This window comes from Oncorhynchus tshawytscha, linkage group LG06 (assembly GCF_018296145.1).
Source record: "Oncorhynchus tshawytscha isolate Ot180627B linkage group LG06, Otsh_v2.0, whole genome shotgun sequence".
Lineage (NCBI taxonomy): Eukaryota > Metazoa > Chordata > Actinopteri > Salmoniformes > Salmonidae > Oncorhynchus > Oncorhynchus tshawytscha.
The window spans coordinates 3,972,940-3,993,243 of NC_056434.1; the positions used below are offsets into that span (position 1 = coordinate 3,972,940).

Sequence of the window (20,304 nt, forward strand, 5' to 3'; positions counted from 1 at the left end):
AGGTTATTCGCTAGGCCACCCGTTAGGCCATGCGCTAGGTTATTCGCTAGGCCACTCGCTAGGCTACCCGCTAGGCTTCCTCCCACTGGGCACAGATGTCAATAGTTTAGTTGAAATGACATGGAAACAACGTTGATTCAACCAACGTGTTCCCAGTAGGCTGCCTCGCTATCCAAATTCCCCATTCAGTTCTCCAGTACCCACTCAACACGCTACCCGAAGGTCAGCTATGGTCCAGGGTCGTTGAAAGTACTTGAGGAAATGACACATCCTCAACAGTGCGCTGCCTGTGCAAACACACACAGACTCAGACACAGGTAAACCACCTGCTGGTTAACACACACACACAGTCGGGGGGCTTTGGAGGTGGCTCATATGTAATCAGAGAGGGAAAAGCCTGGTTCTGCTCTAGTTGACGAGGCTGGCATGACAAGGAAAGCTCTCGTCCACAAGTCATTTAAATGCTAATTTCCCCAAAGACACAAGACTGTCTGATTTTACAGTGAAATGGATTTGAATGAATAGGGCTCATAGGGCCTGGTAGAAACCTAGCTAGCACATTTGGTTCCTTGGAAGTTGTGGGAATGTACATTCTTTATTTCACATTGATTGTGACAACGAAGCTGTACATTTCCTGATCGGTAAACTGAAGAAAAAAATCTAAACGTTCTGAGAACAGAAGATAAAAGTTTTGCCTGATCTGGGAAGCTTTTATTTTTCGGTTGCAGGGAGGTTCTGAGAATGTTTTACTCTGGTTCCTTTAAAGTTTTCCTGGGAGGTTTTTATTATTTTTGGTGTGGAGACCAGTGGTGCCCCTACTGTCTCTGTGGTGTAGAGCCCAATGGTGCCCCTACAGTCTCTCTGTGGTGTAGAGCCCAGTGGTGCCCCTACTGTCTCTGTGGTGTAGAGCTTTAGTGGTGCCCCTACTGTCTCTCTGTGGTGCCCCTACTGTCTCTCTGTAGTGTAGAGCCTTAGTGGTGGCCCTACTGTCTCTCTGTGGTGCCCCTACTGTCTCTCTGTGGTGCCTCTACTGTCTCTCTGTGGTGTAGAGCCCAGTGGTGCCCCTACTGTCTCTCTGTGGTGTAGAGCCCTGGGTGCCTCTACTGTCTCTCTGTGGTGTAGAGCCTTAGTGGTGCCCCTACTGTCTGTCTGTGGTGTAGAGCCTTAGTGGTGCCTCTACTGTCTCTCTGTGGTGCCCCTACTGTCTCTCTGTGGTGTAGAGCCCTGTGGTGCCCCTACTGTCTCTCTGTGGTGTAGAGCCCTGTGGTGCCCCTACGGTCTCTCTGTGGTGTAGAGCCCTGTGGTGCCACTACTGTCTTTCTGTGGTGCCTCTACTGTCTCTCTGTGGTGTAGAGCCCTGTGGTGCCCCTACGGTCTCTCTGTGGTGCCTCTACTGTCTCTCTGTGGTGTAGAGCCCAATGGTGCCCCTACAGTCTCTCTGTGGTGTAGAGCCCAGTGGTGCCCCTACTGTCTCTGTGGTGTAGAGCTTTAGTGGTGCCCCTACTGTCTCTCTGTGGTGCCCCTACTGTCTCTCTGTAGTGTAGAGCCTTAGTGGTGGCCCTACTGTCTCTCTGTGGTGCCCCTACTGTCTCTCTGTGGTGCCTCTACTGTCTCTCTGTGGTGTAGAGCCCAGTGGTGCCCCTACTGTCTCTCTGTGGTGTAGAGCCCTGGGGTGCCTCTACTGTCTCTCTGTGGTGTAGAGCCTTAGTGGTGCCCCTACTGTCTGTCTGTGGTGTAGAGCCTTAGTGGTGCCTCTACTGTCTCTCTGTGGTGCCCCTACTGTCTCTCTGTGGTGTAGAGCCCTGTGGTGCCCCTACTGTCTCTCTGTGGTGTAGAGCCCTGTGGTGCCCCTACGGTCTCTCTGTGGTGTAGAGCCCTGTGGTGCCACTACTGTCTTTCTGTGGTGCCTCTACTGTCTCTCTGTGGTGTAGAGCCCTGTGGTGCCCCTACGGTCTCTCTGTGGTGCCTCTACTGTCTCTCTGTGGTGTAGAGCCCAGTGGTGCCCCTACTGTCTCTCTGTGGTGTAGAGCCCTGGGGTGCCTCTACTGTCTCTCTGTGGTGTAGAGCCTTAGTGGTGCCCCTACTGTCTGTCTGTGGTGTAGAGCCTTAGTGGTGCCTCTACTGTCTCTCTGTGGTGCCCCTACTGTCTCTCTGTGGTGTAGAGCCCTGTGGTGCCTCTACTGTCTCTCTGTGGTGTAGAGCCTTAGTGGTGCCTCTACTGTCTCTCTGTGGTGTAGAGCCTTAGTGGTGCCCCTACTGTCTCTCTGTGGTGTAGAGCCCTGTGGTGCCCCTACTGTCTCTCTGTGGTGTAGAGCCCTGTGGTGCCCCTACGGTCTCTCTGTGGTGTAGAGCCCTGTGGAGCCACTACTGTCTTTCTGTGGTGCCTCTACTGTCTCTCTGTGGTGTAGAGCCCTGTGGTGCCCCTACGGTCTCTCTGTGGTGCCTCTACTGTCTCTCTGTGGTGTAGAGCCCAGTGGTGCCTCTACTGTCTCTCTGTGGTGTAGAGCCTTAGTGGTGCCCCTACTGTCTCTCTGTGGTACAGAGCCCTGTGGTGCCCCTACTGTCTCTGTGGTGTAGAGCTTTAGTGGTGCCCCTACTGTCTCTCTGTGGTGCCCCAACTGTCTCTCTGTGGTGTAGAGCCCAGTGGTTCCCCTACTGTCTCTCTGTGGTGTAGAGCCTTAGTGGTGCCTCTACTGTCTCTCTGTGGTATAGAGCCCTGTGGTGCCTCTACTGTCTCTCTGTGGTGTAGAGCCCAGTGGTTCCCCTACTATCTCTCTGTGGTGTAGAGCCTTAGTGGTGCCTCTACTGTCTCTGTGGTGTAGAGCCCAGTGGTGCCTCTACTGTCTCTCTGTGGTGTAGAGCCTTAGGGGTGCCTCTACTGTCTCTGTGGTGTCGAGCCCAGTGGTGCCTCTACTGTCTCTCTGTGGTGTAGAGCCCAGTGGTGCCCCTACTGTCTCTCCGTGGTGTAGAGCCTTAGTGGTGCCTCTACTGTCTCTGTGGTGTAGAGCCCAGTGGTGCCTCTACTGTCTCTCTGTGGTGTAGAGCCCTGTGGTGCCCTACTGTCTCTCTGTGGTGTAGAGCCTTAGTGGTGCCTCTACTGTCTCTCTGTGGTGTAGAGCCTTAGTGGTGCCCCTACTGTCTCTCTGTGGTGTAGAGCCCTGTGGTGCCCCTACTGTCTCTCTGTGGTGTAGAGCCCTGTGGTGCCCCTATGGTCTCTCTGTGGTGCCCTGTGGAGCCACTACTGTCTTTCTGTGGTGCCTCTACTGTCTCTCTGTGGTGTAGAGCCCTGTGGTGCCCCTACGGTCTCTCTGTGGTGCCTCTACTGTCTCTCTGTGGTGTAGAGCCCAGTGGTGCCTCTACTGTCTCTCTGTGGTGTAGAGCCCAGTGGTTCCCCTACTGTCTCTCTGTGGTGTAGAGCCTTAGTGGTGCCTCTACTGTCTCTGTGGTGTAGAGCCCAGTGGTGCCTCTACTGTCTCTCTGTGGTGTAGAGCCTTAGGGGTGCCTCTACTGTCTCTGTGGTATAGAGCCCTGTGGTGCCTCTACTGTCTCTCTGTGGTGTAGAGCCCAGTGGTTCCCCTACTGTCTCTCTGTGGTGTAGAGCCTTAGTGGTGCCTCTACTGTCTCTGTGGTGTAGAGCCCAGTGGTGCCTCTACTGTCTCTCTGTGGTGTAGAGCCTTAGGGTGCCTCTACTGTCTCTGTGGTGTCGAGCCCAGTGGTGCCTCTACTGTCTCTCTGTGGTGTAGAGCCCAGTGGTGCCCCTACTGTCTCTCCGTGGTGTAGAGCCCTGTGGTGCCTCTAATGTCTCTGTGGTGTAGAGCCCAGTGGTGCCTCTACTGTCTCTCTGTGGTGTAGAGCCCTGTGGTGCCTCTACTGTCTCTCTGTGGTGTAGAGCCCTGTGGTGCCCCTACTGTCTCTCTGTGGTGTAGAGCCTTAGTGGTGCCTCTACTGTGTCTCTGTGGTGTAGAGCCTTAGTGGTGCCCCTACTGTCTCTCTGTGGTGTAGAGCCCTGTGGTGCCCTACTGTCTCTCTGTGGTGTAGAGCCCTGTGGTGCCCCTACTGTCTCTCTGTGGTGTAGAGCCCTGTGGAGCCACTACTGTCTTTCTGTGTGCCTCTACTGTCTCTCTGTGGTGTAGAGCCCTGTGGTGCCCCTACGGTCTCTCTGTGGTGCCTCTACTGTCTCTCTGTGGTGTAGAGCTTTAGTGGTGCCCCTACTGTCTCTCTGTGGTGCCCCAACTGTCTCTCTGTGGTGTAGAGCCCAGTGGTTCCCCTACTGTCTCTCTGTGGTGTAGAGCCTTAGTGGTGCCTCTACTGTCTCTCTGTGGTATAGAGCCCTGTGGTGCCTCTACTGTCTCTCTGTGGTGTAGAGCCCAGTGGTTCCCCTACTGTCTCTCTGTGGTGTAGAGCCTTAGTGGTGCCTCTACTGTCTCTGTGGTGTAGAGCCCAGTGGTGCCTCTACTGTCTCTCTGTGGTGTAGAGCCTTAGGGGTGCCTCTACTGTCTCTGTGGTGTCGAGCCCAGTGGTGCCTCTACTGTCTCTCTGTGGTGTAGAGCCCAGTGGTGCCCCTACTGTCTCTCCGTGGTGTAGAGCCTTAGTGGTGCCTCTACTGTCTCTGTGGTGTAGAGCCCAGTGGTGCCGCTACTGTCTCTCTGTGGTGTAGAGCCCTGTGGTGCCTCTACTGTCTCTCTGTGGTGTAGAGCCCTGTGGTGCCCCTACTGTCTCTCTGTGGTGTAGAGCCCAGTGGTGCCCCTACTGTCTCTATGTGGTGCCCCTACTGTCTCTCTGTGGTGTAGAGCCCAGTGGTGCCTCTACTGTCTCTCTGTGGTGCCCCTACGCTCTCTCTGTGGTGCCCCTACTGTCTCTCTGTGGTGTAGAGCCCTGTGGTGCCTCTACTGTCTCTCTGTGGTGCCCCTACTGTCTCTCTGTGGTGTAGAGCCCTGTGGTGCCTCTACTGTCTCTCTGTGGTGCCCCTACTGTCTCTCTGTGGTGCCTCTACTGTCTGTCTGTGGTGTAGAGCCTTAGTGGTGCCTCTACTGTCTCTCTGTGGTGCCCCTACTGTCTCTCTGTGGTGTAGAGCCCTGTGGTGCCTCTACTGTCTCTCTGTGGTGTAGAGCCTTAGTGGTGCCTCTACTGTCTCTCTGTGGTGTAGAGCCTTAGTGGTGCCCCTACTGTCTCTCTGTGGTGTAGAGCCCTGTGGTGCCCTACTGTCTCTCTGTGGTGTAGAGCCCTGTGGTGCCCCTACGGTCTCTCTGTGGTGTAGAGCCCTGTGGGGCCCCTACGGTCTCTCTGTGGTGCCTCTACTGTCTCTCTGTGGTGTAGAGCCCAGTGGTGCCTCTACTGTCTCTCTGTGGTGTAGAGCCTTAGTGGTGCCCCTACTGTCTCTCTGTGGTGTAGAGCCCTGTGGTGCCCCTACTGTTTCTGTGGTGTAGAGCTTTAGTGGTGCCCCTACTGTCTCTCTGTGGTGCCCCAACTGTCTCTCTGTGGTGTAGAGCCCAGTGGTTCCCTACTGTCTCTCTGTGGTGTAGAGCCTTAGTGGTGCCTCTACTGTCTCTCTGTGGTATAGAGCCCGGTGGTGCCTCTACTGTCTCTCTGTGGTGTAGAGCCCAGTGGTTCCCTACTGTCTCTCTGTGGTGTAGAGCCTTAGTGGTGCCTCTACTGTCTCTGTGGTGTAGAGCCCAGTGGTGCCCCTACTGTCTCTCTGTGGTGTAGAGCCTTAGGGTGCCTCTACTGTCTCTGTGGTGTCGAGCCCAGTGGTGCCTCTACTGTCTCTCTGTGGTGTAGAGCCCAGTGGTGCCCCTACTGTCTCTCCGTGGTGTAGAGCCTTAGTGGTGCCTCTACTGTCTCTGTGGTGTAGAGCCCAGTGGTGCCTCTACTGTCTCTCTGTGGTGTAGAGCCCTGTGGTGCCTCTACTGTCTCTCTGTGGTGTAGAGCCCTGTGGTGCCCCTACTGTCTCTCTGTGGTGTAGAGCCCAGTGGTGCCTCTACTGTCTCTCTGTGGTGTAGAGCCCAGTGGTGCCCCTACTGTCTCTCCGTGGTGTAGAGCCTTAGTGGTGCCTCTACTGTCTCTGTGGTGTAGAGCCCAGTGGTGCCTCTACTGTCTCTCTGTGGTGTAGAGCCCTGTGGTGCCTCTACTGTCTCTCTGTGGTGTAGAGCCCAGTGGTGCCTCTACTGTCTCTATGTGGTGCCCCTACTGTCTCTCTGTGGTGTAGAGCCCAGTGGTGCCTCTACTGTCTCTCTGTGGTGCCCCTACGGTCTCTCTGTGGTGTAGAGCCCTGTGGTGCCACTACTATCTCTCTGTGGTGCCCTACTGTCTCTCTGTGGTGTAGAGCCCTGTGGTGCCTCTACTGTCTCTCTGTGGTGTAGAGCCCTGTGGTGCCTCTACTGTCTCTCTGTGGTGTAGAGCCCTGTGGTGCCCCTACTGTCTCTCTGTGGTGTAGAGCCCAGTGGTGCCCCTACTGTCTCTATGTGGTGCCCCTACTGTCTCTCTGTGGTGTAGAGCCCTGTGGTGCCTCTACTGTCTCTCTGTGGTCTAGAGCCCAGTGGTGCCTCTACTGTCTCTCTGTGGTGCCCCTACTGTCTCTCTGTGGTGTAGAGCCCTGTGGTGCCTCTACTGTCTCTCTGTGGTGCCCCTACTGTCTCTCTGTGGTGTAGAGCCCTGTGGTGCCTCTACTGTCTCTCTGTGGTGCCCCTACTGTCTCTCTGTGGTGTAGAGCCCTGTGGTGCCCCTACTGTCTCTCTGTGGTGCCCCTACTGTCTCTCTGTGGTGCCTCTACTGTCTCTCTGTGGTGTAGAGCCCAGTGGTGCCCCTACTGTCTCTCTGTGGTGTAGAGCCCTGGGGTGCCTCTACTGTCTCTCTGTGGTGTAGAGCCTTAGTGGTGCCCCTACTGTCTGTCTGTGGTGTAGAGCCTTAGTGGTGCCTCTACTGTCTCTCTGTGGTGCCCCTACTGTCTCTCTGTGGTGTAGAGCCCTGTGGTGCCCCTACTGTCTCTCTGTGGTGTAGAGCCCTGTGGTGCCCCTACTGTCTCTCTGTGGTGTAGAGCCCTGTGGTGCCACTACTGTCTTTCTGTGGTGCCTCTACTGTCTCTCTGTGGTGTAGAGCCCTGTGGTGCCCCTACTGTCTCTCTGTGGTGCCTCTACTGTCTCTCTGTGGTGTAGAGCCCAATGGTGCCCCTACAGTCTCTCTGTGGTGTAGAGCCCAGTGGTGCCCCTACTGTCTCTGTGGTGTAGAGCTTTAGTGGTGCCCCTACTGTCTCTCTGTGGTGCCCCTACTGTCTCTCTGTAGTGTAGAGCCTTAGTGGTGGCCCTACTGTCTCTCTGTGGTGCCCCTACTGTCTCTCTGTGGTGCCTCTACTGTCTCTCTGTGGTGTAGAGCCCAGTGGTGCCTCTACTGTCTCTCTGTGGTGTAGAGCCTTAGTGGTGCCCCTACTGTCTGTCTGTGGTGTAGAGCCTTAGTGGTGCCTCTACTGTCTCTCTGTGGTGCCCCTACTGTCTCTCTGTGGTGTAGAGCCCTGTGGTGCCCCTACTGTCTCTCTGTGGTGTAGAGCCCTGTGGTGCCCCTACTGTCTCTCTGTGGTGTAGAGCCCTGTGGTGCCACTACTGTCTTTCTGTGGTGCCTCTACTGTCTCTCTGTGGTGTAGAGCCCTGTGGTGCCCCTACGGTCTCTCTGTGGTGCCTCTACTGTCTCTCTGTGGTGTAGAGCCCAGTGGTGCCCTACTGTCTCTCTGTGGTGTAGAGCCCTGGGGTGCCTCTACTGTCTCTCTGTGGTGTAGAGCCTTAGTGGTGCCCCTACTGTCTGTCTGTGGTGTAGAGCCTTAGTGGTGCCTCTACTGTCTCTCTGTGGTGCCCCTACTGTCTCTCTGTGGTGTAGAGCCCTGTGGTGCCCCTACGGTCTCTCTGTGGTGTAGAGCCCTGTGGAGCCACTACTGTCTTTCTGTGGTGCCTCTACTGTCTCTCTGTGGTGTAGAGCCCTGTGGTGCCCCTACGGTCTCTCTGTGGTGCCTCTACTGTCTCTCTGTGGTGTAGAGCCCAGTGGTGCCTCTACTGTCTCTCTGTGGTGTAGAGCCTTAGTGGTGCCCCTACTGTCTCTCTGTGGTACAGAGCCCTGTGGTGCCCCTACTGTCTCTGTGGTGTAGAGCTTTAGTGGTGCCCCTACTGTCTCTCTGTGGTGCCCCAACTGTCTCTCTGTGGTGTAGAGCCCAGTGGTTCCCCTACTGTCTCTCTGTGGTGTAGAGCCTTAGTGGTGCCTCTACTGTCTCTCTGTGGTATAGAGCCCTGTGGTGCCTCTACTGTCTCTCTGTGGTGTAGAGCCCAGTGGTTCCCCTACTGTCTCTCTGTGGTGTAGAGCCTTAGTGGTGCCTCTACTGTCTCTGTGGTGTAGAGCCCAGTGGTGCCTCTACTGTCTCTCTGTGGTGTAGAGCCTTAGGGGTGCCTCTACTGTCTCTCTGTGGTGTAGAGCCCTGTGGTGCCCCTACTGTCTCTCTGTGGTGTAGAGCCCTGTGGTGCCCCTATGGTCTCTCTGTGGTGTAGAGCCCTGTGGAGCCACTACTGTCTTTCTGTGGTGCCTCTACTGTCTCTCTGTGGTGTAGAGCCCTGTGGTGCCCCTACGGTCTCTCTGTGGTGCCTCTACTGTCTCTCTGTGGTGTAGAGCCCAGTGGTGCCTCTACTGTCTCTCTGTGGTGTAGAGCCCAGTGGTTCCCCTACTGTCTCTCTGTGGTGTAGAGCCTTAGTGGTGCCTCTACTGTCTCTGTGGTGTAGAGCCCAGTGGTGCCTCTACTGTCTCTCTGTGGTGTAGAGCCTTAGGGGTGCCTCTACTGTCTCTGTGGTATAGAGCCCTGTGGTGCCTCTACTGTCTCTCTGTGGTGTAGAGCCCAGTGGTTCCCCTACTGTCTCTCTGTGGTGTAGAGCCTTAGTGGTGCCTCTACTGTCTCTGTGGTGTAGAGCCCAGTGGTGCCTCTACTGTCTCTCTGTGGTGTAGAGCCTTAGTGGTGCCTCTACTGTCTCTGTGGTGTCGAGCCCAGTGGTGCCTCTACTGTCTCTCTGTGGTGTAGAGCCCAGTGGTGCCCCTACTGTCTCTCTGTGGTGTAGAGCCCAGTGGTGCCTCTACTGTCTCTGTGGTGTAGAGCCCAGTGGTGCCTCTACTGTCTCTCTGTGGTGTAGAGCCCTGTGGTGCCTCTACTGTCTCTCTGTGGTGTAGAGCCCTGTGGTGCCCCTACTGTCTCTCTGTGGTGTAGAGCCTTAGTGGTGCCTCTACTGTGTCTCTGTGGTGTAGAGCCTTAGTGGTGCCCCTACTGTCTCTCTGTGGTGTAGAGCCCTGTGGTGCCCCTACTGTCTCTCTGTGGTGTAGAGCCCTGTGGTGCCCCTACGGTCTCTCTGTGGTGTAGAGCCCTGTGGAGCCACTACTGTCTTTCTGTGGTGCCTCTACTGTCTCTCTGTGGTGTAGAGCCCTGTGGTGCCCCTACGGTCTCTCTGTGGTGCCTCTACTGTCTCTCTGTGGTGTAGAGCTTTAGTGGTGCCCCTACTGTCTCTCTGTGGTGCCCCAACTGTCTCTCTGTGGTGTAGAGCCCAGTGGTTCCCCTACTGTCTCTCTGTGGTGTAGAGCCTTAGTGGTGCCTCTACTGTCTCTCTGTGGTATAGAGCCCTGTGGTGCCTCTACTGTCTCTCTGTGGTGTAGAGCCCAGTGGTTCCCCTACTGTCTCTCTGTGGTGTAGAGCCTTAGTGGTGCCTCTACTGTCTCTGTGGTGTAGAGCCCAGTGGTGCCTCTACTGTCTCTCTGTGGTGTAGAGCCTTAGGGGTGCCTCTACTGTCTCAATGGTGTCGAGCCCAGTGGTGCCTCTACTGTCTCTCTGTGGTGTAGAGCCCAGTGGTGCCCCTACTGTCTCTCCGTGGTGTAGAGCCTTAGTGGTGCCTCTACTGTCTCTGTGGTGTAGAGCCCAGTGGTGCCGCTACTGTCTCTCTGTGGTGTAGAGCCCTGTGGTGCCTCTACTGTCTCTCTGTGGTGTAGAGCCCTGTGGTGCCCCTACTGTCTCTCTGTGGTGTAGAGCCCAGTGGTGCCCCTACTGTCTCTATGTGGTGCCCCTACTGTCTCTCTGTGGTGTAGAGCCCAGTGGTGCCTCTACTGTCTCTCTGTGGTGCCCCTACGCTCTCTCTGTGGTGCCCCTACTGTCTCTCTGTGGTGTAGAGCCCTGTGGTGCCTCTACTGTCTCTCTGTGGTGCCCCTACTGTCTCTCTGTGGTGTAGAGCCCTGTGGTGCCTCTACTGTCTCTCTGTGGTGCCCCTACTGTCTCTCTGTGGTGCCTCTACTGTCTGTCTGTGGTGTAGAGCCTTAGTGGTGCCTCTACTGTCTCTCTGTGGTGCCCCTACTGTCTCTCTGTGGTGTAGAGCCCTGTGGTGCCTCTACTGTCTCTCTGTGGTGTAGAGCCTTAGTGGTGCCTCTACTGTCTCTCTGTGGTGTAGAGCCTTAGTGGTGCCCCTACTGTCTCTCTGTGGTGTAGAGCCCTGTGGTGCCCCTACTGTCTCTCTGTGGTGTAGAGCCCTGTGGTGCCCCTACGGTCTCTCTGTGGTGTAGAGCCCTGTGGTGCCCCTACTGTCTCTCTGTGGTGCCTCTACTGTCTCTCTGTGGTGTAGAGCCCAGTGGTGCCTCTACTGTCTCTCTGTGGTGTAGAGCCTTAGTGGTGCCCCTACTGTCTCTCTGTGGTGTAGAGCCCTGTGGTGCCCCTACTGTTTCTGTGGTGTAGAGCTTTAGTGGTGCCCCTACTGTCTCTCTGTGGTGCCCCAACTGTCTCTCTGTGGTGTAGAGCCCAGTGGTTCCCCTACTGTCTCTCTGTGGTGTAGAGCCTTAGTGGTGCCTCTACTGTCTCTCTGTGGTATAGAGCCCGGTGGTGCCTCTACTGTCTCTCTGTGGTGTAGAGCCCAGTGGTTCCCCTACTGTCTCTCTGTGGTGTAGAGCCTTAGTGGTGCCTCTACTGTCTCTGTGGTGTAGAGCCCAGTGGTGCCCCTACTGTCTCTCTGTGGTGTAGAGCCTTAGGGGTGCCTCTACTGTCTCTGTGGTGTCGAGCCCAGTGGTGCCTCTACTGTCTCTCTGTGGTGTAGAGCCCAGTGGTGCCCCTACTGTCTCTCCGTGGTGTAGAGCCTTAGTGGTGCCTCTACTGTCTCTGTGGTGTAGAGCCCAGTGGTGCCTCTACTGTCTCTCTGTGGTGTAGAGCCCTGTGGTGCCTCTACTGTCTCTCTGTGGTGTAGAGCCCTGTGGTGCCCCTACTGTCTCTCTGTGGTGTAGAGCCCAGTGGTGCCTCTACTGTCTCTATGTGGTGCCCCTACTGTCTCTCTGTGGTGTAGAGCCCAGTGGTGCCTCTACTGTCTCTCTGTGGTGCCCCTACGGTCTCTCTGTGGTGTAGAGCCCTGTGGTGCCACTACTATCTCTCTGTGGTGCCCTACTGTCTCTCTGTGGTGTAGAGCCCTGTGGTGCCTCTACTGTCTCTCTGTGGTGTAGAGCCCTGTGGTGCCCCTACTGTCTCTCTGTGGTGTAGAGCCCTGTGGTGCCCCTACGGTCTCTCTGTGGTGTAGAGCCCTGTGGAGCCACTACTGTCTTTCTGTGGTGCCTCTACTGTCTCTCTGTGGTGTAGAGCCCTGTGGTGCCCCTACTGTCTCTCTGTGGTGCCTCTACTGTCTCTCTGTGGTGTAGAGCTTTAGTGGTGCCCCTACTGTCTCTCTGTGGTGCCCCAACTGTCTCTCTGTGGTGTAGAGCCCAGTGGTTCCCCTACTGTCTCTCTGTGGTGTAGAGCCTTAGTGGTGCCTCTACTGTCTCTCTGTGGTATAGAGCCCTGTGGTGCCTCTACTGTCTCTCTGTGGTGTAGAGCCCAGTGGTTCCCCTACTGTCTCTCTGTGGTGTAGAGCCTTAGTGGTGCCTCTACTGTCTCTGTGGTGTAGAGCCCAGTGGTGCCTCTACTGTCTCTCTGTGGTGTAGAGCCTTAGGGGTGCCTCTACTGTCTCAATGTGTCGTGCCCAGTGGTGCCTCTACTGTCTCTCTGTGGTGTAGAGCCCAGTGGTGCCCCTACTGTCTCTGTGGTGTAGAGCCTTAGTGGTGCCTCTACTGTCTCTGTGGTGTCCCAGTGGTGCCCTACTGTCTCTGTGGTGTAGAGCCCTGTGGTGCCTCTACTGTCTCTCTGTGGTGTAGAGCCCTGTGGTGCCCCTACTGTCTCTCTGTGGTGTAGAGCCCAGTGGTGCCCCTACTGTCTCTATGTGGTGCCCCTACTGTCTCTCTGTGGTGTAGAGCCCAGTGGTGCCTCTACTGTCTCTCTGTGGTGCCCCTACGCTCTCTCTGTGGTGCCCCTACTGTCTCTCTGTGGTGTAGAGCCCTGTGGTGCCTCTACTGTCTCTCTGTGGTGCCCCTACTGTCTCTCTGTGGTGTAGAGCCCTGTGGTGCCTCTACTGTCTCTCTGTGGTGCCCCTACTGTCTCTCTGTGGTGCCTCTACTGTCTGTCTGTGGTGTAGAGCCTTAGTGGTGCCTCTACTGTCTCTCTGTGGTGCCCCTACTGTCTCTCTGTGGTGTAGAGCCCTGTGGTGCCTCTACTGTCTCTCTGTGGTGTAGAGCCTTAGTGGTGCCTCTACTGTCTCTCTGTGGTGTAGAGCCTTAGTGGTGCCCCTACTGTCTCTCTGTGGTGTAGAGCCCTGTGGTGCCCCTACTGTCTCTCTGTGGTGTAGAGCCCTGTGGTGCCCCTACGGTCTCTCTGTGGTGTAGAGCCCTGTGGGGCCCCTACGGTCTCTCTGTGGTGCCTCTACTGTCTCTCTGTGGTGTAGAGCCCAGTGGTGCCTCTACTGTCTCTCTGTGGTGTAGAGCCTTAGTGGTGCCCCTACTGTCTCTCTGTGGTGTAGAGCCCTGTGGTGCCCCTACTGTTTCTGTGGTGTAGAGCTTTAGTGGTGCCCCTACTGTCTCTCTGTGGTGCCCCAACTGTCTCTCTGTGGTGTAGAGCCCAGTGGTTCCCCTACTGTCTCTCTGTGGTGTAGAGCCTTAGTGGTGCCTCTACTGTCTCTCTGTGGTATAGAGCCCGGTGGTGCCTCTACTGTCTCTCTGTGGTGTAGAGCCCAGTGGTTCCCCTACTGTCTCTCTGTGGTGTAGAGCCTTAGTGGTGCCTCTACTGTCTCTGTGGTGTAGAGCCCAGTGGTGCCCCTACTGTCTCTCTGTGGTGTAGAGCCTTAGGGGTGCCTCTACTGTCTCTGTGGTGTCGAGCCCAGTGGTGCCTCTACTGTCTCTCTGTGGTGTAGAGCCCAGTGGTGCCCCTACTGTCTCTCCGTGGTGTAGAGCCTTAGTGGTGCCTCTACTGTCTCTGTGGTGTAGAGCCCAGTGGTGCCTCTACTGTCTCTCTGTGGTGTAGAGCCCTGTGGTGCCTCTACTGTCTCTCTGTGGTGTAGAGCCCTGTGGTGCCCCTACTGTCTCTCTGTGGTGTAGAGCCCAGTGGTGCCTCTACTGTCTCTATGTGGTGCCCCTACTGTCTCTCTGTGGTGTAGAGCCCAGTGGTGCCTCTACTGTCTCTCTGTGGTGCCCCTACGGTCTCTCTGTGGTGTAGAGCCCTGTGGTGCCACTACTATCTCTCTGTGGTGCCCTACTGTCTCTCTGTGGTGTAGAGCCCTGTGGTGCCTCTACTGTCTCTCTGTGGTGTAGAGCCCTGTGGTGCCTCTACTGTCTCTCTGTGGTGTAGAGCCCTGTGGTGCCCCTACTGTCTCTCTGTGGTGTAGAGCCCAGTGGTGCCCCTACTGTCTCTATGTGGTGCCCCTACTGTCTCTCTGTGGTGTAGAGCCCTGTGGTGCCTCTACTGTCTCTCTGTGGTCTAGAGCCCAGTGGTGCCTCTACTGTCTCTCTGTGGTGCCCCTACTGTCTCTCTGTGGTGTAGAGCCCTGTGGTGCCTCTACTGTCTCTCTGTGGTGCCCCTACTGTCTCTCTGTGGTGTAGAGCCCTGTGGTGCCTCTACTGTCTCTCTGTGGTGCCCCTACTGTCTCTCTGTGGTGTAGAGCCCTGTGGTGCCCCTACTGTCTCTCTGTGGTGCCCCTACTGTCTCTCTGTGGTGCCTCTACTGTCTCTCTGTGGTGTAGAGCCCAGTGGTGCCCCTACTGTCTCTCTGTGGTGTAGAGCCCAGTGGTGCCTCTACTGTCTCTCTGTGGTGCCCCTACTGTCTCTCTGTGGTGTAGAGTCCTGTGGTGCCTCTACTGTCTCTCTGTGGTGTAGAGCCTTAGTGGTGCCTCTACTGTCTCTCTGTGGTGTAGAGCCTTAGTGGTGCCCCAACGGTCTCTCTGTGGTGCCCCTACTGTCTCTCTGTGGTGTAGAGCCTTAGTGGTGCCCCTACTGTCTGTCTGTGGTGTAGAGCCTTAGTGGTGCCTCTACTGTCTCTCTGTGGTGCCCCTACTGTCTCTCTGTGGTGTAGAGTCCTGTGGTGCCTCTACTGTCTCTCTGTGGTGTAGAGCCTTAGTGGTGCCTCTACTGTCTCTCTGTGGTGTAGAGCCTTAGTGGTGCCCCTACTGTCTCTCTGTGGTGTAGAGCCCTGTGGTGCCCCTACGGTCTCTCTGTGGTGTAGAGCCCTGTGGTGCCACTACTATCTCTCTGTGGTGCCCCTACTGTCTCTCTGTGGTGTAGAGCCCTGTGGTGCCCCTATGGTCTCTCTGTGGTGTAGAGCCCTGTGGTGCCCCTACGGTCTCTCTGTGGTGCCTCTACTGTCTCTCTGTGGTGTAGAGCCCAGTGGTGCCTCTACTGTCTCTCTGTGGTGTAGGGCCTTAGTGGTGCCCCAACGGTCTCTCTGTGGTGCCCCTACTGTCTCTCTGTGGTGTAGAGCCTTAGTGGTGCCCCTACGGTCTCTCTGTGGTGTAGAGCCTTAGTGGTGCCCCTACGGTCTCTCTGTGGTGCCCCTACTGTCTCTCTGTGGTGTAGAGCCCTGTGGTGCCTCTACTGTCTCTCTGTGGTGTAGAGCCCTGTGGTGCCTCTACTGTCTCTCTGTGGTGTAGAGCCCTGTGGTGCCTCTACTGTCTCTCTGTGGTGTAGAGCCCTGTGGTGCCCCTACTGTCTCTCTGTGGTGTAGAGCCCAGTGGTGCCCCTACTGTCTCTATGTGGTGCCCCTACTGTCTCTCTGTGGTGTAGAGCCCTGTGGTGCCTCTACTGTCTCTCTGTGGTCTAGAGCCCAGTGGTGCCTCTACTGTCTCTCTGTGGTGCCCCTACTGTCTCTCTGTGGTGTAGAGCCCTGTGGTGCCTCTACTGTCTCTCTGTGGTGCCCCTACTGTCTCTCTGTGGTGTAGAGCCCTGTGGTGCCTCTACTGTCTCTCTGTGGTGCCCCTACTGTCTCTCTGTGGTGTAGAGCCCTGTGGTGCCCCTACTGTCTCTCTGTGGTGCCCCTACTGTCTCTCTGTGGTGCCTCTACTGTCTCTCTGTGGTGTAGAGCCCAGTGGTGCCCCTACTGTCTCTCTGTGGTGTAGAGCCCTGGGGTGCCTCTACTGTCTCTCTGTGTTGTAGAGCCTTAGTGGTGCCCCTACTGTCTGTCTGTGGTGTAGAGCCTTAGTGGTGCCTCTACTGTCTCTCTGTGGTGCCCTACTGTCTCTCTGTGGTGTAGAGTCCTGTGGTGCCTCTACTGTCTCTCTGTGGTATAGAGCCTTAGTGGTGCCTCTACTGTCTCTCTGTGGTGTAGAGCCTTAGTGGTGCCCCTACTGTCTCTCTGTGGTGTAGAGCCCTGTGGTGCCCCTACGGTCTCTCTGTGGTGTAGAGCCCTGTGGTGCCCCTATGGTCTCTCTGTGGTGTAGAGCCCTAGTGGTGCCTCTACTGTCTCTCTGTGGTGTAGAGCCCTAGTGGTGCCCCTACTGTCTCTCTGTGGTGTAGAGCCCTGTGGTGCCCCTACTGTCTCTCTGTGGTGTAGAGCCCTGTGGTGCCCTACTGTCTCTCTGTGGTGTAGAGCCTTAGTGGTGCCCCTACGGTCTCTCTGTGGTGCCCCTACTGTCTCTCTGTGGTGTAGAGCCTTAGTGGTGCCCCTACGGTCTCTCTGTGGTGTAGAGCCTTAGTGGTGCCCCTACGGTCTCTCTGTGGTGCCCCTACTGTCTCTCTGTGGTGTAGAGCCCTGTGGTGCCTCTACTGTCTCTCTGTGGTGTAGAGCCCTGTGGTGCCTCTACTGTCTCTCTGTGGTGTAGAGCCCTGTGGTGCCCCTACTGTATCTCTGTGGTGTAGAGCCCAGTGGTGCCCCTACTGTCTCTATGTGGTGCCCCTACTGTCTCTCTGTGGTGTAGAGCCCAGTGGTGCCTCTACTGTCTCTCTGTGGTGCCCCTACTGTCTCTCTGTGGTGTAGAGCCCAGTGGTGCCTCTACTGTCTCTCTGTGGTGCCCCTACGGTCTCTCTGTGGTGTAGAGCCCTGTGGTGCCACTACTATCTCTCTGTGGTGCCCCTACTGTCTCTCTGTGGTGTAGAGCCCTGTGGTGCCTCTACTGTCTCTCTGTGGTGTAGAGCCCTGTGGTGCCTCTACTGTCTCTCTGTGGTGTAGAGCCCTGTGGTGCCCCTACTGTCTCTCTGTGGTGTAGAGCCCAGTGGTGCCCCTACTGTCTCTATGTGGTGCCCCTACTGTCTCTCTGTGGTGTAGAGCCCAGTGGTGCCTCTACTGTCTCTCTGTGGTGCCCCTACTGTCTCTATGTGGTGCCCAGTGGTGCCTCTACTGTCTCTCTGTGGTGTAGAGCCCTGTGGTGCCTCTACTGTCTCTCTGTGGTCTAGAGCCCAGTGGTGCCTCTACTGTCTCTCTGTGGTGCCCCCTACTGTCTCTCTGTGGTGTAGAGCCCTGTGGTGCCTCTACTGTCTCTCTGTGGTGCCCCTACTGTCTCTCTGTGGTGTAGAGCCCTGTGGTGCCTCTACTGTCTCTCTGTGGTGCCCCTACTGTCTCTATGTGGTGTAGAGCCCTGTGGTGCCCTACTGTCTCTCTCTGGTGCCCCTACTGTCTCTCTGTGGTGCCTCTACTGTCTCTCTGTGGTGTAGAGCCCAGTGGTGCCCCTACTGTCTCTCTGTGGTGTAGAGCCCTGGGGTGCCTCTACTGTCTCTCTGTGTTGTAGAGCCTTAGTGGTGCCCCTACTGTCTGTCTGTGGTGTAGAGCCTTAGTGGTGCCTCTACTGTCTCTCTGTGGTGCCCCTACTGTCTCTCTGTGGTGTAGAGTCCTGTGGTGCCTCTACTGTCTCTCTGTGGTATAGAGCCTTAGTGGTGCCTCTACTGTCTCTCTGTGGTGTAGAGCCTTAGTGGTGCCCCTACTGTCTCTCTGTGGTGTAGAGCCCTGTGGTGCCCCTACGGTCTCTCTGTGGTGTAGAGCCCTGTGGTGCCCCTATGGTCTCTCTGTGGTGTAGAGCCCTGTGGTGCCCCTACGGTCTCTCTGTGGTGCCTCTACTGTCTCTCTGTGGTGTAGAGCCCAGTGGTGCCTCTACTGTCTCTCTGTGGTGTAGAGCCTTAGTGGTGCCCCTACGGTCTCTCTGTGGTGCCCCTACTGTCTCTCTGTGGTGTAGAGCCTTAGTGGTGCCCCTACGGTCTCTCTGTGGTGTAGAGCCTTAGTGGTGCCCCTACGGTCTCTCTGTGGTGCCCCTACTGTCTCTCTGTGGTGTAGAGCCCTGTGGTGCCTCTACTGTCTCACTGTGGTGTAGAGCCTTAGTGGTGCCCCTACAGTCTCTCTGTGGTGCCCCTACTGTCTCTCTATGGTGTAGAGCCTAATGGTGCCCCAACCACTGTCCCAATAAGGGATATCTCTTAATGCTTTTTGGGCCAGTATAATTTAGGCCCTGTCCAGAAGATGCCCCTCCTCACAAGGCACTTATGTAGATGAAACAATCTGCCAGATGTAAGCAATAGGGAGAATGCACGTTGAAGTCAATTTAAGCTCTGTAAAACTATTTGATTGAACATAGTGATTCATGAGTATCATTAAAACAGGTTAACATGTAGAGCCCAGTGGTGCCCCTACTGTCTCTATGTGGTGCCCCTACTGTCTCTCTGTGGTGTAGAGCCCAGTGGTGCCTCTACTGTCTCTCTGTGGTGCCCCTACTGTCTCTATGTGGTGCCCCTACTGTCTCTCTGTGATGTAGAGCCCTGTGGTGCCTCTACTGTCTCTCTGTGGTCTAGAGCCCAGTGGTGCCTCTACTGTCTCTCTGTGGTGCCCCTACTGTCTCTCTGTGGTGTAGAGCCCTGTGGTGCCTCTACTGTCTCTCTGTGGTGCCCCTACTGTCTCTCTGTGGTGTAGAGCCCTGTGGTGCCTCTACTGTCTCTCTGTGGTGCCCCTACTGTCTCTCTGTGGTGTAGAGCCCTGTGGTGCCCCTACTGTCTCTCTCTGGTGCCCCTACTGTCTCTCTGTGGTGCCTCTACTGTCTCTCTGTGGTGTAGAGCCCAGTGGTGCCCCTACTGTCTCTCTGTGGTGTAGAGCCCTGGGGTGCCTCTACTGTCTCTCTGTGTTGTAGAGCCTTAGTGGTGCCCCTACTGTCTGTCTGTGGTGTAGAGCCTTAGTGGTGCCTCTACTGTCTCTCTGTGGTGCCCCTACTGTCTCTCTGTGGTGTAGAGTCCTGTGGTGCCTCTACTGTCTCTCTGTGGTATAGAGCCTTAGTGGTGCCTCTACTGTCTCTCTGTGGTGTAGAGCCTTAGTGGTGCCCCTACTGTCTCTCTGTGGTGTAGAGCCCTGTGGTGCCCCTACGGTCTCTCTGTGGTGTAGAGCCCTGTGGTGCCCCTACGGTCTCTCTGTGGTGCCCCTACTGTCTCTCTGTGGTGTAGAGCCTTAGTGGTGCCCCTACGGTCTCTCTGTGGTGTAGAGCCTTAGTGGTGCCCCTACGGTCTCTCTGTGGTGCCCCTACTGTCTCTCTGTGGTGTAGAGCCCTGTGGTGCCTCTACTGTCTCTCTGTGGTGTAGAGCCTTAGTGGTGCCCCTACAGTCTCTCTGTGGTGCCCCTACTGTCTCTCTATGGTGTAGAGCCTAATGGTGCCCCAACCACTGTCCCAATAAGGGATATCTCTTAATGCTTTTTGGTGTATAATTTAGGCCCTGTCCAGAAGATGCCCCTCCTCACAAGGCACTTATGTAGATGAAACAATCTGCCAGATGTAAGCAATAGGGAGAATGCCGTTGAAGTCAATTTAAGCTCTGTAAAACTATTTGATTGAACATAGTGATTCATGAGTATCATTAAAACAGGTTAACATGTAGAGCCCAGTGGTGCCCCTACTGTCTCTATGTGGTGCCCCTACTGTCTCTCTGTGGTGTAGCCCAGTGGTGCCTCTACTGTCTCTCTGTGGTGCCCCTACTGTCTCTATGTGGTGCCCCTACTGTCTCTCTGTGATGTAGAGCCCTGTGGTGCCTCTACTGTCTCTCTGTGGTCTAGAGCCCAGTGGTGCCTCTACTGTCTCTCTGTGGTGCCCCTACTGTCTCTCTGTGGTGTAGAGCCCTGTGGTGCCTCTACTGTCTCTCTGTGGTGCCCCTACTGTCTCTCTGTGGTGTAGAGCCCTGTGGTGCCTCTACTGTCTCTCTGGTGCCCCTACTGTCTCTCTGTGGTGTAGAGCCCTGTGGTGCCCCTACTGTCTCTCTGTGGTGCCCCTACTGTCTCTCTGTGGTGCCTCTACTGTCTCTCTGTGGTGTAGAGCCCAGTGGTGCCCCTACTGTCTCTCTGTGGTGTAGAGCCCTGGGGTGCCTCTACTGTCTCTCTGTGTTGTAGAGCCTTAGTGGTGCCCCTACTGTCTGTCTGTGGTGTAGAGCCTTAGTGGTGTGCCTGTGGTGCCCCTACTGTCTCTCTGTGGTGCCCCTACTGTCTCTCTGTGGTGTAGAGTCCTGTGGTGCCTCTACTGTCTCTCTGTGGTATAGAGCCTTAGTGGTGCCTCTACTGTCTCTCTGTGGTGTAGAGCCTTAGTGGTGCCCCTACTGTCTCTCTGTGGTGTAGAGCCCTGTGGTGCCCTACGGTCTCTCTGTGGTGTAGAGCCCTGTGGTGCCCCTATGGTCTCTCTGTGGTGTAGAGCCCTGTGGTGCCCCTACGGTCTCTCTGTGGTGCCTCTACTGTCTCTCTGTGGTGTAGAGCCCAGTGGTGCCTCTACTGTCTCTCTGTGGTGTAGAGCCTTAGTGGTGCCCCTACGGTCTCTCTGTGGTGCCCTACTGTCTCTCTGTGGTGTAGAGCCCAGTGGTGCCCCTACGGTCTCTCTGTGGTGTAGAGCCTTAGTGGTGCCCCTACGGTCTCTCTGTGGTGCCCCTACTGTCTCTCTGTGGTGTAGAGCCCTGTGGTGCCTCTAGTGGTGCCTCTACTGTCTCTCTGTGGTGTAGAGCCCTGTGGTGCCCCTACTGTCTCTCTGTGGT

General features: G+C 56.1%; 1 protein-coding gene across 1 annotated transcript in view; it reads right to left on the reverse strand.

Annotated features, from left to right (window-relative positions):
• The window catches only part of LOC112240813 (ras-related protein Rab-6B), a 207,670-nt gene that overhangs the window by 102,117 nt on the left and 85,249 nt on the right, over window positions 1-20,304 (reverse strand). The gene's annotated exons all lie outside the window — the stretch shown is intronic.